Here is a 13,256-nt window from a genome sequence, read left to right on the forward strand (position 1 = left end):
CACACTGGATGTCAGCCAACATCAAGGCCCTGAAGTTCTGTTGATTTCAGAAGAAACGTATGAAAAAAAGTTTAGTCCGTAAAACCTTTTGAATTGGCATCAGGAACCTTGAAGAAACATCAAACACCGCCTGTTGGCCGGCCTTAAAAGAAAGCTGTCTAAATCTTCACAACACTTCGATCTTCGCACTGCCTTTTTTGTTGTCGTAGGGATAAATAGACGTGGTTGAAAGTTAAGTGAAGGCCAAAGAGGGGTTGTGTAAGGCAAAGGAGTAAGACAGTATCATAGCTGTCATTAATCCTAATTAGTGGGGAACATGACAGCAGCATATGGGTGTCATCCAGTCAGGGAGCCAGACGACTGCTCTTCAAATCGTGTTTCAGTCAGTAATAATAATAATGGAAGAACATCTCTGTTCATCTTGTTGTAATGGTTTCTTGGTAACTTAAAATTGATCCTGAGTGTCGCATAAAGAATATAAAATACCTCCAAAATATTTTAGAATCTTTCATTTTGTAATGTGTTTGTATGATGGCTTGATTCTATGTGCTTTGGTGCTCAAGTAGTTTTAAGTCTAATAGAATGAAATGATGAAAATCGCTTGACCTCCAGAAAAAACCATCCCTCGGAAATAGTCACAGTGATGCTTTTAGTCCTAATTGCAGACTGCAGCGCCCCAACCTTAAACTTGGATTCTTATTGGCATTTTTATTCAATTATTGAATTGTGGAGCTTTATAATCAAATAAGATACATTCATTCATTCATCGGAAGTCAGATTTGACCCCAAGTTCAACATTTTAGCTGTGTTCTACATGGAGCTTGATGTTGCACAGAAAATTATACATTCCATTTCAAATGATGGATGGAAAAGGAATTAGCGCTCATTTTGAGATCAGCTGATGAAAAATTTATATTTGCAATGAAAGGCCACAGCAGACCTCATTTGTTCAGTTGTTCATTTCATTACATATTTAAATTATGTGTTGTTGTGACAGATGAGTGGGAATGTAAGCGACTTGTTCGACATGTAATTCATTCTTGAGATAACCAGTCATGGCAATGTTTAGGACAGAAATATTGTGAATAAAGTTTGTCAGCTGTGATATAAACTATAGCCTACAGTACATTAGCATGTCTTACACACAAACTAGCATCTATAATAGTAACACGAATGTGCTTTTTCAAAGGTAGCACAGCTCAGAAGGTCAGTTGTTGGTAAGAATAGCAATCAATCAATTTGTTAGCATGTTGGGCTAACTAATTTAACAGTTAGCAAACAGTAAACAAAGGTTGCTTAAGCTACCAGTAATTAAGCGTTGTTTATTGAAAAAGAAAGACTGACAACAGACAGTTTGCTAGCTTTAAATAGAGGACTGTTGTTAAGAAGAACAAACCGTTACTAAGAAAATCCCATCTTCAGTTGTGTAGATTTCTCTGTTTTAGTGGAGCCAGGAAGGGGCTTGGGGGTCTTGGCTGCCACTACGATAGCCAAACCCAACTCTCCTTTCTTTACATTTTTAGCCCTTTACAGATCAGTTATAATAAAGACATAACAAGTAGTTGTTTTTTTAAACTAAAAAGACTTCTTCCTCCAGATTAGTATGATTACAGTCAGTCCTCCAGAGTCTGTGATTCAACTTCCCAGCTGTGTTCTGTCCTTAGTAAGTGTTACCACATAAGATCCTCTTACAGGACAACATAAACAGATTTAAAAAAAAAAAAACAGCCTGCCTGTTCGACTGTCAGCTTAGCAAATGAGCCAGTGTTAAAGTAAATAAATAATAATTAAGTGATATTTCTTGGCTAGAAATGAAGAGCTTGCTTTTTGTGTACGTCTGTAAATATAAGAATCTATTGTTTGAATATTTACAAATGTAGGATGTTACACAGTAGCCTGCATTCACCGTCATCTACGGGTATTGTTGTAGCCTGACTTACAGTAGCATCGAGGAGGTCGAAGCACTAAATGGTAGATGTTTAATTGCTCTTTTTCAGTTCAACTTTTATCCATATTGGCTAACAGAGAGTGTGTGATATTATCAAAACATTAAAAAAAACTCCCTCAAAGTCAGTTGAATAAAGTCCAAAAGTCTTTCATTCAACCGCTTTGATGGTCCAGAACGAACAATATTCCCTTAAGTATGTATGGTGAGAATAAAGGTGATGACTTGGCTTGAGCGTTTAAGCCTTCCCTCTCTGAGCATGAAGCTTTTGAGATGTTCAGACTCTATCTCTCACGAGAGATACTGCCTGCAAAGAAGAAGCTGATGATTGTCAGTGTCTTTCATTATTCATGGTGGAGAGCATCTCTGATTTTGGTTTATACCCATCACATCTCAAGATCATGAGTAAGATCTGCCATCTGAAATGTTTGAATGTTTATTTTTAACAATGCAGTTGTAAACATCAGGTATACACAAAGCCCTTTTCCTCTTTGTTTCTCCTCATTTCTCTTTCTCTATAAAGGCCGGACTGCTATCCTTCCAAGCCTGATCTCAGACTCTGCTACTTACATCAAAAGCCTGTCAGCCTGAGCACATGAAAGCCTGTTTTCTGAGAGCTGCTCGTCGTCCGACTGGAACACTCGATGCAGCTTTAATTCTTGTCCTCCGAACATTCGACAGAGGAGCTGATTCTGAAGCACACTGACATCAGCAGGTCAGCATCCACTTTTTATTCGGATGCAAATGCATTCAAAGGTATTTCCAGTTATTCCTATTCCTTTGACTCTATGCAACATAAACTTTAAAGTCTGACCTCCTGTAGCACAAAGAAAACCACATCATTGATAGGGATGAAAAAAAAAAAAAAATCAGCTTTGATGTTCAGTGCGCTCAATATCTGTTGTGGAGGCCATCTTTGCTTGCCTGCATATGACGCGTGTATGCTGAGGCTTTGTATACTGTAAACAACATCTGGCTTTGTTGGAGCTTTTTTCGTGACATTTACATACGTGTGAAATATTGAATGCATGCACCCACAGTAAAAATTGAGGTATACACTGTGTGAGTGTGAACAGCTTCCTCACTCTTTTGATGTCCCTTTGTTTAGTAGTATAAATGACTAATTGAATTGTAAAGTGTCTCAATATGATAAAATGTCACATTGCCAGCAGCTGCAGGTAGTAAATAACCTGCAAATGAATCATGCTAGATAGAAAAGAAAAGGAACAAAAGCAGCTTGAGTTTGCTGAGGAGAGTTTCTCTATCAGCACGATGTCTTCTGAGGCCCGGATGGTACAACAGAAGGTGCAGTAATAAATCATGTGTTGCATACAGAAGCATCATAATAGCTCACGGGTTATTCATCCTGAGATGCCGAGGTCTGAATCCGAATGTAGACAACAGCCTTTTGTCTGCTTTGTTTTGGAAAAAGAATTATTGCAAAATATTGATTTGATATTCAGGTGTTTTTTCTCCCTGGCCACTTTCTTCTTCAAGTCCACAACAAGTGTTGTGTTGTCTCTGCTCAATAAAGCATCCAGCGTATAGAAGAGCAATACAAATCCCATCCTTAAGTAAAATGGCCTTAAGCTATTATATAATAAGGATAATAATCAAGGACAGAGGAGCATTAACAAGGCTGAGAAGCATCCTCCACATCAAATGATTATGTTTTTTTCCAACTTAGATAAGTAGGCTAAGTAGGACGCAGCGGAACCGAGAAATAGATCATTATCTTGTTGAAATATAATGTATTGAGAAATGATTCTGGCAGTTCAGCCACACAAAAGCCTCTTTTATGTTTAGTCTTCAGGGGTGGTGACGATGAAATGTTCATCCTTCGCTGTGAACCATCTTTTATACGCTTGGAACTCATGGGTGCTGCTTGTGACGATTTCTCTGTTCTTTTTAAATAAACAAATTTGTTAATTGCTGTATTGCGTGTGAGTCGACTGTGCAAAAGCACACTGAGATTTTAACACGCCATGTTTACACATCTGTCTTTCTTTTTTTTTTTTAAACGGCTGCAAGCCCATCTGCCAAGTCTCTCTGACGAATGATCCATTCTGTGGGAGACATTAACATATTGAACATGGGGGATATCGAGCCAAGGGATTACAGCAACACAATCCTGGATGGATCCGATCTTGTGGTATTAAAAAATGAAATAAGAAATCTTGCAGCCTTCGCATATGGCTGTTATGTTCTGCTCCACTCGCTGCTGGTGATTTAGGAGGTTTAACAATAGATCCTGCCAGGAGATATGTCTCCCACTCTCCTACCACCACCCCTTTTTTTCTCACACTATAGGCCTCCCAGATATTAGAGATTATTGGTCACAACTTTGGGCTGAGTTCAAGCCCAAAACAAAGACATGTTTGTTTGTTTTTCCAGCCTCTGTGTTCTTTAAAAAGGACTTGCCACAAGTATTAGTATAAGACTAAGTTTGTAAAGTATTGAAATCAATGAGTCTGCTCTATTCACAGTGAAAGTAGTTACCAAAGTTATGCTTTCAATTATTCAGATGTTCCATTTTTTGGTTTTTATTTTTATTTGTAAAGTTCCAACTTGATTGTTTTCTTTTTAAATAATTTAATTATTTATCCGAATCTGATGATGAGCTAAAAAGAACTGAAAATAAATTAACAGGAGTCATTTGAAAAGTCTGGCAAAATGACTTTGAAAATCAGTCCATCCAAACACATTATTTTCTCTACACCTATTTCTTTCCGATTTAAGGATATAGCATAATTTTTTTTAAAGTAGATTTTTATGAGGTACTTATCAATAGTGGTGTTATTATTGTATGAAGTACAATAGTAATTGAGTGAATAAAGTTTGAGGCCGATTGTAAAGATACAATAATTCCCAGGTAAGAGGGCTGTCTGATGTCAAAGTCAAGAACATAAATAATTCAATTAGTTAAAATACACTGAGCTGAAATGTAGGACTTTGGTTGATTAGGTCATTAAAGTACAGTATGTGTTTCTTGTGACTCCAGCAGACAGATCAGCTTTCATATGCTCAAGCCAATCATTGGGGCATGATAGATGTTATTTACTGGACGTAGTACACTTACCATTAACTGATGCTTGATACAACAGCATTACAAAAAAAACAAAAAAAACTGGACAATCCATTTGATTTTTTATTTGTATCTGAAAGACTGGCTGATTATCAAGCCAAGGCGTCAAATACCGGTGGTGTCATAAAGGTAACTCCCCATTTGAACTTTTACTTATCTTACTTATCTTACTGCAAACTCCACCCAGAAGGGCTCATGTCCGACGAGGATTCGAACCAGGAACCTCCTCGTTGTGAGGCACCCCATTCTATTCTCAAAAATGAAAAAGAAATGTTGTTTGTAACTTAAAAGCAGCTGCCCCCTCTGTCTGCTTTTACTCTGTAACCTAAACGCCTTTAAACTATCCTATCCTACTCTTATTATGATTATTTATTTAAAAATGTCCACGACTAACAATCTCTCTGTGGATCAGAACTGTTCCTCGAGTAATACGGTTTTAAAGATACTTGCCCTAGTAGGAAATTTTACATTACGTTGATGGCTGATAGCTGTCTCATTTCAGTATCTCTATGATAGGCGAAAGCAGACTCGCTTCTCGCTGGCCGCTTAGTGAAAATGGCTGATAGGGAACATGTCATTTTTTAGATGATAAACTTGTTTAATTCCAATGTGCTCAACACAGCCCAGAGAATATGCATGAGTGAGTATGCATTATTAAAACAGCCTGTTCAGGCAGCCCTAACGCAATCAGCAGAGGAGTCTTCCGTGTTAATCTTACTGGCGTTCCCTGCTGCTGACTGTGCGTGTATCAATAGAGGCTATGTTTCAGGTCTTATTTCATAATCATGTGCGGCGTTTGCATATTTGAACAAAGATCTCAGAATGAGGGGAAATCATTGACACTCAAGCTTTAATTGATTTCTTTTACAGCTCTGTGCCACAGATGTCAGTGGAGATGACTGAAGATTACCGGTTGAGATGATTAGCATGAAATAAGCACAATTTCAGTCAAATGGTTCTTTTTTTATAAAGTCAAAGCATGGATGCTATTTAAATCTAATGTGGCCAAATACCGATGTGGGAACAGATGAATGGCCTCCTATTTTGCAAGATTGTGCTAATTTTGGGGGAAAATCCATTTTTATCATTAGCGAATCCATAAAGTACTCAATGAATTTTAAAACATCTGCAGCAGTGTCAGACAGTAAATGCAAAATCGAAATTCCACTCTACATCTTCTCTCCCTCTTGTTTTGAGTTTTTGTGAGTTGTCCAGCTACCACTTGATACAAAAAGGTAGTTCATCAGCCCCATATTGAGAATTCATGAGGATCTGATGGGGGAGAAAACTATCATAGGCACTGTATACAATTTCATAAAACTAATTTAAAGGAACGTTTCCAGCCTCTACAGTACCTGGATTCATGTTTGACTTAGTTTTTATAGGAATGAGACGTCAGCTTCCCCTCAAGTTTTTACAAAGTACAGCTGTTATGGATGTTTTCCAGTTTTTTAAAAGAAGACAAGGGAAGTGTTCCTAAAACTCAGGGGAGCACGTTTACATTTTTAAGAATCATGTTCTTTGTCATCTTAAGTGTAGCAGTGCCCGATACCAAACAAACGTAATTCATAGTGGACGTGCATAAATACCCCAGCAAAAGAACGAAACTGGTCTGAATTGCTATCGTCACCCTTCCTTAAACATCATTTCATTCAGTAAACATCCCAGTGTTGGCACTCGCAGCAGCCACAGCCCTAGATCCTTGTGTGGTTCCAGGGCAAGTCCAAGAAAGCTGAGGGAAGTACATGTCAATAACAGTAAGCCAATTAAAATCACTCTTCATTTAAGCTGTGATCTCTATTGATTCACCTTTCAATTCTCATCCATCAGACCAGCAAAGTGCCTTGAAGGATCGAGGGCAGCGACTGTCTGACTAACTCAGTTTCTCAGCTGCCGCTTTGCCAAACGTAGAGCAGCTTTTTCAGAGAATCACGGTGGCTGGTTAACAGACGGGATGTACAATAAACAATGAAACAAATACAAAAATCAGTATGAATGCAGTTTCCCAGATTAAATCGTGCTCACTCAAATATTTTCAAAATAAAGCAGTCAAGTTAGAATAGATATGCATACCAAAAGACAGGGTCGGAAAAAAACCCCCCTGTTGAGTATAAGATACAGCCTTGTGGATGGAAGAGGTATCTTCATATCTTAAAGGCAGAAGCAGATTTCCCTATAAAAATCTGGTTTTAACAAGATAGTAATAAAAGCCTTTAAATACAACATATTTCCCTTGCTTTGTTGGAACATCCTTCTCCCATAATGTATCACATGGCTTAGTTATAGTTATAGCCTGATATGTTTATCAAGGTCACGAAAGTTGTTCTCAAGGCCACGATGAAACAACGCCTTAATTGTATTACTGTCTGGGATCCGTTTGAATCGGACCATTAGCATAGATGATTCCAAAACATGTTCCTCAATGGAGTCAAAACCCTGTTAAAGACTGTCTGCCTGATGATCGACTTCATTTGAAGCGCCGATGGAAGACGCGCATTGGCCCTGAGGCGACTTTCTTTTTTCCTTCCTTTATTCTTCTTCTTCCAACGCTGTCTCTCTGAGAGGCTGGGGGGGGGGGGGGGGGGGGTCAAGCAGGGGGGTGGGGGTTGGGGGTTGGTGGTAGTGACTTGACATGAATTGTAAATGAGTGAATAATAAAAGTGTGGATGTGAGCGTCCATCTAAACAGCACTGCTTCAGCCCTTTCTTCCTCTCTCTCTCCCTTTTTTTTTTTTTGCTTACTTTGATTTAATACTGTCTTGTAAGCATACCTAAATGTTAATAATTCCAGTGCTTGCAGATGCATTTCTAGCGAGCTCCCTGTTTTCTTGCAGACTCAATAGGCCTTGAACTGTCAGTGTCTTCCCCCTCGAGCACATGCAGCACACCGTATCAACTTTCAGGTTCAGCAGCTTTGATAATAATCTGACCTCACCTGTTTGGTTGACTTAGGGACTTGTGAATTTTCATTCTGTATGCTGTTTGAACACCACAAAGGAGAGGCATGTATTCACCGTGCTGCTTTAGCACTCTTTTTGTATTGCAAAGGTTATTTTTATTTTTTTTTAAAACCTCCTACGATGCAAAGTCGTCAGAAGCAGCTTCATCCTGGAAGGAAGCCGGGGTTTTTTTTTGTTTTTTTTCTCACAAATTACTGCCAGTTAGCATTAAAGCTTCAAAAGATGGCACCTTCATTTTCATTAAGGCCCTCATATCACAAACACACAGGAACCACACATTAAAAGGTCACGGTGACAAGGTGACGAGCTAGGTGTAACTTTGAGATTTGGCCAAAACAAAAGTCACATAATAATGCATTATGTTTAAAACCTGTACCTTAAGACCATATAGATTATAAGATGTTACTCTAATGAAATAATGATGCAGTCGTGGGGACGGTCGCTGTTATGCCTTTGATTTATTCATGATGGCATTTCTGAAAATGTGTGTACAGCTGACAGATCTTAAGTAGGTTACCTGTTCTCCAACACTTAATACAGCCTGAAAGTCCGGGGCACATCTGGCTCTCTTTCAACCTTTTTTCCTGCCTGCAGGCTGTGTTTCCTTCTGCACTGTATACTCTGACAAGCAACGAGATGTGGAAAGTACATTAACTCGCCCTGTTATTTATTACATGACACATTTGAGGCACTTTATTGGTATTTTTTCTGACATTTTTTTTTTTTCCTCTCAAGATTTCACAACACATAAATCAAACAACACTTAATTATGAAACGCTTTTACTTGTATCAGCTATTGTTTTATTTTTGCATTTATAATTTCATTAGGAACTGATAAGACAGCTGTTGATGAAATGCTGCCACAATCATTTAAGATGAACGTGTCGATGACATGAGAGACAGTTTCAGCCTACTGATACCTAACTTTGAGGATTTGAGGTGGTTGTTGTTTTTTCCATCATATACATTGCAAGATTTCCTTTAAAGCTTTGGTAGATTTTTAATCAAACTTCTGATTAAAAAGTTATTCATAGGTTTTAGTATTGTGATCCTCTGCAAAGATTTTTTTTTTTTAATGTACCTAGTTTTAATTAGCCACATTCCAGCATGAAGAAAAAGAAGCTGATTATACTTATACTGTAAGAGGAAGCATCGTAATTGGTTTACAGAATACTATTCTGAGTAATAAGTTCTGCAAAAATAAGGAATGTTTGCAGAAGAATCCCTGCATTCAAAGATGATTACTATCTTAAAACTGCACTAGCATGAATCTTACCTGGCCTCAGTAAATTGTATTTGATATAGGATTACTGATTTTCATAGAACTGAGTGGTCTGCTTTGCGCCAGACAAAGACCAGGGAACAATTTCCTTTAATGAAACACGGCTTCATCCTCTGTGTTTTGCGGAAGGAGATGATAAAATATGTCTAGCAAAATGTAATCTTAGCGAAACCAAGTGAATCTTTGAGTTTGTTCAAAAGAAAGTTGTTCTCTGTTAGAATCAGCCTTGAATGAGTTGAAGTCTTATCAAGGTTTGGTCATTGTTTTAAATTCATAGGATGGCTAAAATTTAGACAAGTAGGGGAAGTAGACACAAGCAGGACAGAGCAGGTCCAGAGGGCAGCCGGGGGGGTCAGGGCCAGGATTTCTGAACGCAGACGAAGATCCAGGCTAGATTTTGGCCCGACCGCCTTCAGAGAACGAGGTTTCAGCCAGGCGGCGACTCTGGACTTGATGAGACATCTGACTGGATAACCAAGTCTGGACACCCTGTTTCCTCAATGGAAACTGGGAGCCAATGACGCTCTACTTGGACAAAGGCTGTTTCTGCCTGTTTTACGTCTACCACACAGCAGGAGGTACAAGCAGAGGACCTGCTATATATACACACTTTAAATGATTAATCATGATAACGATTGTCTGGGGGTTTTTTTTGTAGCTGTTAAAAAGCAATTTGGTAACCAACTTAAAAAATCCTCAGCTTATATCGTCTAAAATTGGTCAAGGAAATGTTTTCGCAAGCAGCCCTCTTTTCACAATTCATGATAACTTTAGTTAGATTAAGTGTTTTATTTTAAACCGGTCACTGCCGTCATTTGTGCAGACATGGAGCAGCCAGAGTGTTTCCTGCACATAGGTTAGTTTTGCAGACTGTGATTGCAACAGATGTCACACTGGGCTGATGGTCCAGGCTGATGCAGCCAAGGCTTCACCATGGCAACGCCTTGCCTCTCTTTGCCTGGTGTGTGCCAAGGAGGCCCCTGGCAGCACTCGCTCTCCTCCTCAGCGCTGTAGCAGCCCCCATGTTCCTGGCCACCACATTGTTTCGGCGATGATTAATTACGGTGCTGATGAAATGTGAAGGCTCTGGAAATGTCACAGGGATGACACGAGGCTGACAGTGTGGGCCAGCAGGGAGGAGCATATTGCACACAGACATCTGGAAGGATAAGGAGCATCAGCGGTTCTGTCTTTTTTAAGGAGTAAACTTACCTGTGCTGGTCCCTGTAAGATTTTATTGTACATTTTTCCCCAATTTTATTCTATTTTTACACTATGTGCTACATGAGTCTGGATTTACAGCCTAAGTCTAAAATCACCCCGCCACTGATTAAATCTAAAGCAAACCCAGCTCAACGATCGATACCTCGAAGTGAATGAGCAGTAAACACCTGGTTATATAAATTATTCTGATGCCTCTCAACATGCAACGGGCTTCTTGCCTGTTTGCTGTCAGCACACAATAACTTCTCATGCAAATGTACTGTAAGTTGGAGATGTCTGCATAATTGTTTAATCCATTTTTGTTGCTGGAAAAAAAAAAAAGCGGAGGACGATATCGCTTGACGAAAAACACAAATGACATACCAAATTTCCCTGATGAATTGATCCATTTACTGAAATAAATTGAATTGATGCAAAAGTTCCCAGAGGAGCAGAAAATTGTTCAGCTATGGATGAAAACCCTTTCATAGCTACAGCACCTACACATGCACACGGGCTTATTTGTATTACACATAAGGCTTGAATAGATGTGCTGACAGGCACTGTTTATCCCACTTAATAGGAGCAGAGTTTTTTTTCCTCCCTTCCAGCTAAAATGTTTGCTTATTAACCTGGGACAAAAAATGGAACAAATGCAATTATGTAAATGAATTAGGCGGATTTCTTTTTCTTTTTAAAAGATAAAGACATGGATGTGTTGGAATTTGGAGGATTAAATTTAAATTGTTATTGATAATTCTCCAGTTCATTCTACCAATTCTAATATTTTTGTTTATCGTTATTTTGGGCCATGGAAATCTTTATAAATGTTGAACCACAGGTCCAAATATGCTTTAAATTCTTCAATCAATTGCTTTTAGGTATTTATTTTTCGTTATTTTCTTTAACCTTAGTTCAATTGTCGTACTTTGCTCTGCTGTCTTATTATTTGTAAACCAATGTTATTATTGAGAACCCTTTCCTTACATGTTCAAGAGGATTTGGAGCTCAGCCCTTCATTATTGCAAAGTTGTTACATCAAGTTTAACCATATGTTCAAAAATGATCAAATATGTAATTTCATGCTAATTCCCAGTTAAGTTAATGGAACTTTCAAAGTCACAGTCGAGGATCATCTTTTTTAGGATGTATATTTTTTAAGCCTGTTGGATGAAACAACATCAGCAGAATTAATTGACTGCAATCTTTTCTGTGCATTTTCTTTTCCTCTCTGGCAGCAGATCATCGCACAGCCGTCTCTTCGTCATCGCCACTTTTGAGGTTGCGGGACATCTGGCGAAGACCCAGAATGGCTGTGTGAGCAGATGTTAAAACTTAATTGAAATGCATTTGATCTTGAATGATTAGTGTCCATCAGAGCATTTCCTTGTTTGTTGTCCTAACGATGGGGCTGCTGTGACAGCGTGTTTCCTCATGCTGGTTTTATGTGAAACTTATTCACACACCATTACCAGCTGTAGATCACTACTGTCAGCACTATAGCTCAATTTGAAATGTGTAGGAAATATTATCCCCTCGTCTGGATGCACAGAGAACAACGTCATTAATTCAAGAGCATGACGTTTTACTTGACAGTAAACACGTCCAGGTTGTTGCCAGTCTTTCCATACATCCAGCGGCGGATGTATAAAAGGTCTAGAAACAAATAGATCCATGAGATAATAACAACAGACTGAGACCTAGACTGTTGCATTTAAAGTTCCTATGGTTCCTAAAGTTCCTAAGCTGGTAATGATAAAGACTGGAAGTAATACTGATATCTCTGCCTGATCCATTAAATCAAATAAGCCCATCAGTGAGACTTGCTATATAACAATTTAGCGTGCAAGGTCTGAGTTGGAAAGTCAGAATTAAAGTAAAAAAAACCTTGCTTGAACTGCCAAACACGCTATAGTTTGTCTTCATCTGCAGTAAAAATCTGAATAAAATTAACCCATCATCTAAACATGTATTTGAGGTTGTTTGGTAACTGGCTCCACTAATGATGAGGATTGAAATGCTGTTTTGAAGATTTTGACTCTTTAGGCTATGAATTAAGTACCGTTTGAACCATTGCTCTACATTTCATTCATTCGATGGAAACAACGATAATGTATGAATTGATCGAGCAAGAACACAAAGAATGTATGAGTTTGACACTGAAAGTCCTTTTCAAACTGCCCGTTAAACGTGCAATATTTATGTCCCTGTGACGGCTTGCCTTTAGCGTGAAGCTTTCAGAAGTGAAACTGGGTGATGAAGTGATCCTCCTTCTGTCCCATTTGAAGGAATTATCAGATGGCATTCCAGGGACGAGACAGGTTCGGTGGAGCCGGAGGGGGGAGAACATGTGTGTATGTGGAGCTCCCGAAAAGTTGTTCAGAATGAAGCATATCCAGAGAAAGGAACACAATGTCAGGATGTGTTCTTGTGTTGTTTTATATGTAATCAATTTCAGTATTTACAATTTTTTTCATTTGTCTCCAGTGTCTTGCCTCTTGACGTCCATTCCACCTTACCTATCCACAGGTATGGCCAATGAAGGATTCTTCAGAGCTCAAGGTACGCCTGCTTCCTTCAGCCTGCCAACCGCATCTACCGACAGTATAAAAGATATCAATCCCAAACGAATTCCCTCAAGCGTTATAATATTGCAATGTTTCATCCCGGCCAGTAATAAAGCCAAATTAATGCAATTACTTAATTGCAAATGAGAGTCAGCATATTGTTCATGGTGACAATAAAAACCATTGAAGCAATGCTTCAAAAACACCTGAAATAC

The 13,256-nt window shown here is 38.7% G+C and overlaps 1 long non-coding RNA gene across 1 annotated transcript in view; it reads left to right on the forward strand.

The window, feature by feature from the left end:
• The window catches only part of LOC306840102, an 83,096-nt gene extending 71,310 nt beyond the window's left edge, over nt 1–11,786 (forward strand). The window contains exons 2-3 of the long non-coding RNA XR_013781289.1: nt 2,469–2,660; nt 11,716–11,786. This is a non-coding gene — a long non-coding RNA (uncharacterized lncRNA). The remainder of the gene's footprint in view (nt 1–2,468; nt 2,661–11,715) is intronic.
• The last annotated feature ends 1,470 nt before the right edge of the window (nt 11,787–13,256 follow it).

Source organism: Symphodus melops (genome assembly GCF_947650265.1).
Source record: "Symphodus melops genome assembly, chromosome: 19".
Classification (NCBI taxonomy): domain Eukaryota; kingdom Metazoa; phylum Chordata; class Actinopteri; order Labriformes; family Labridae; genus Symphodus; species Symphodus melops.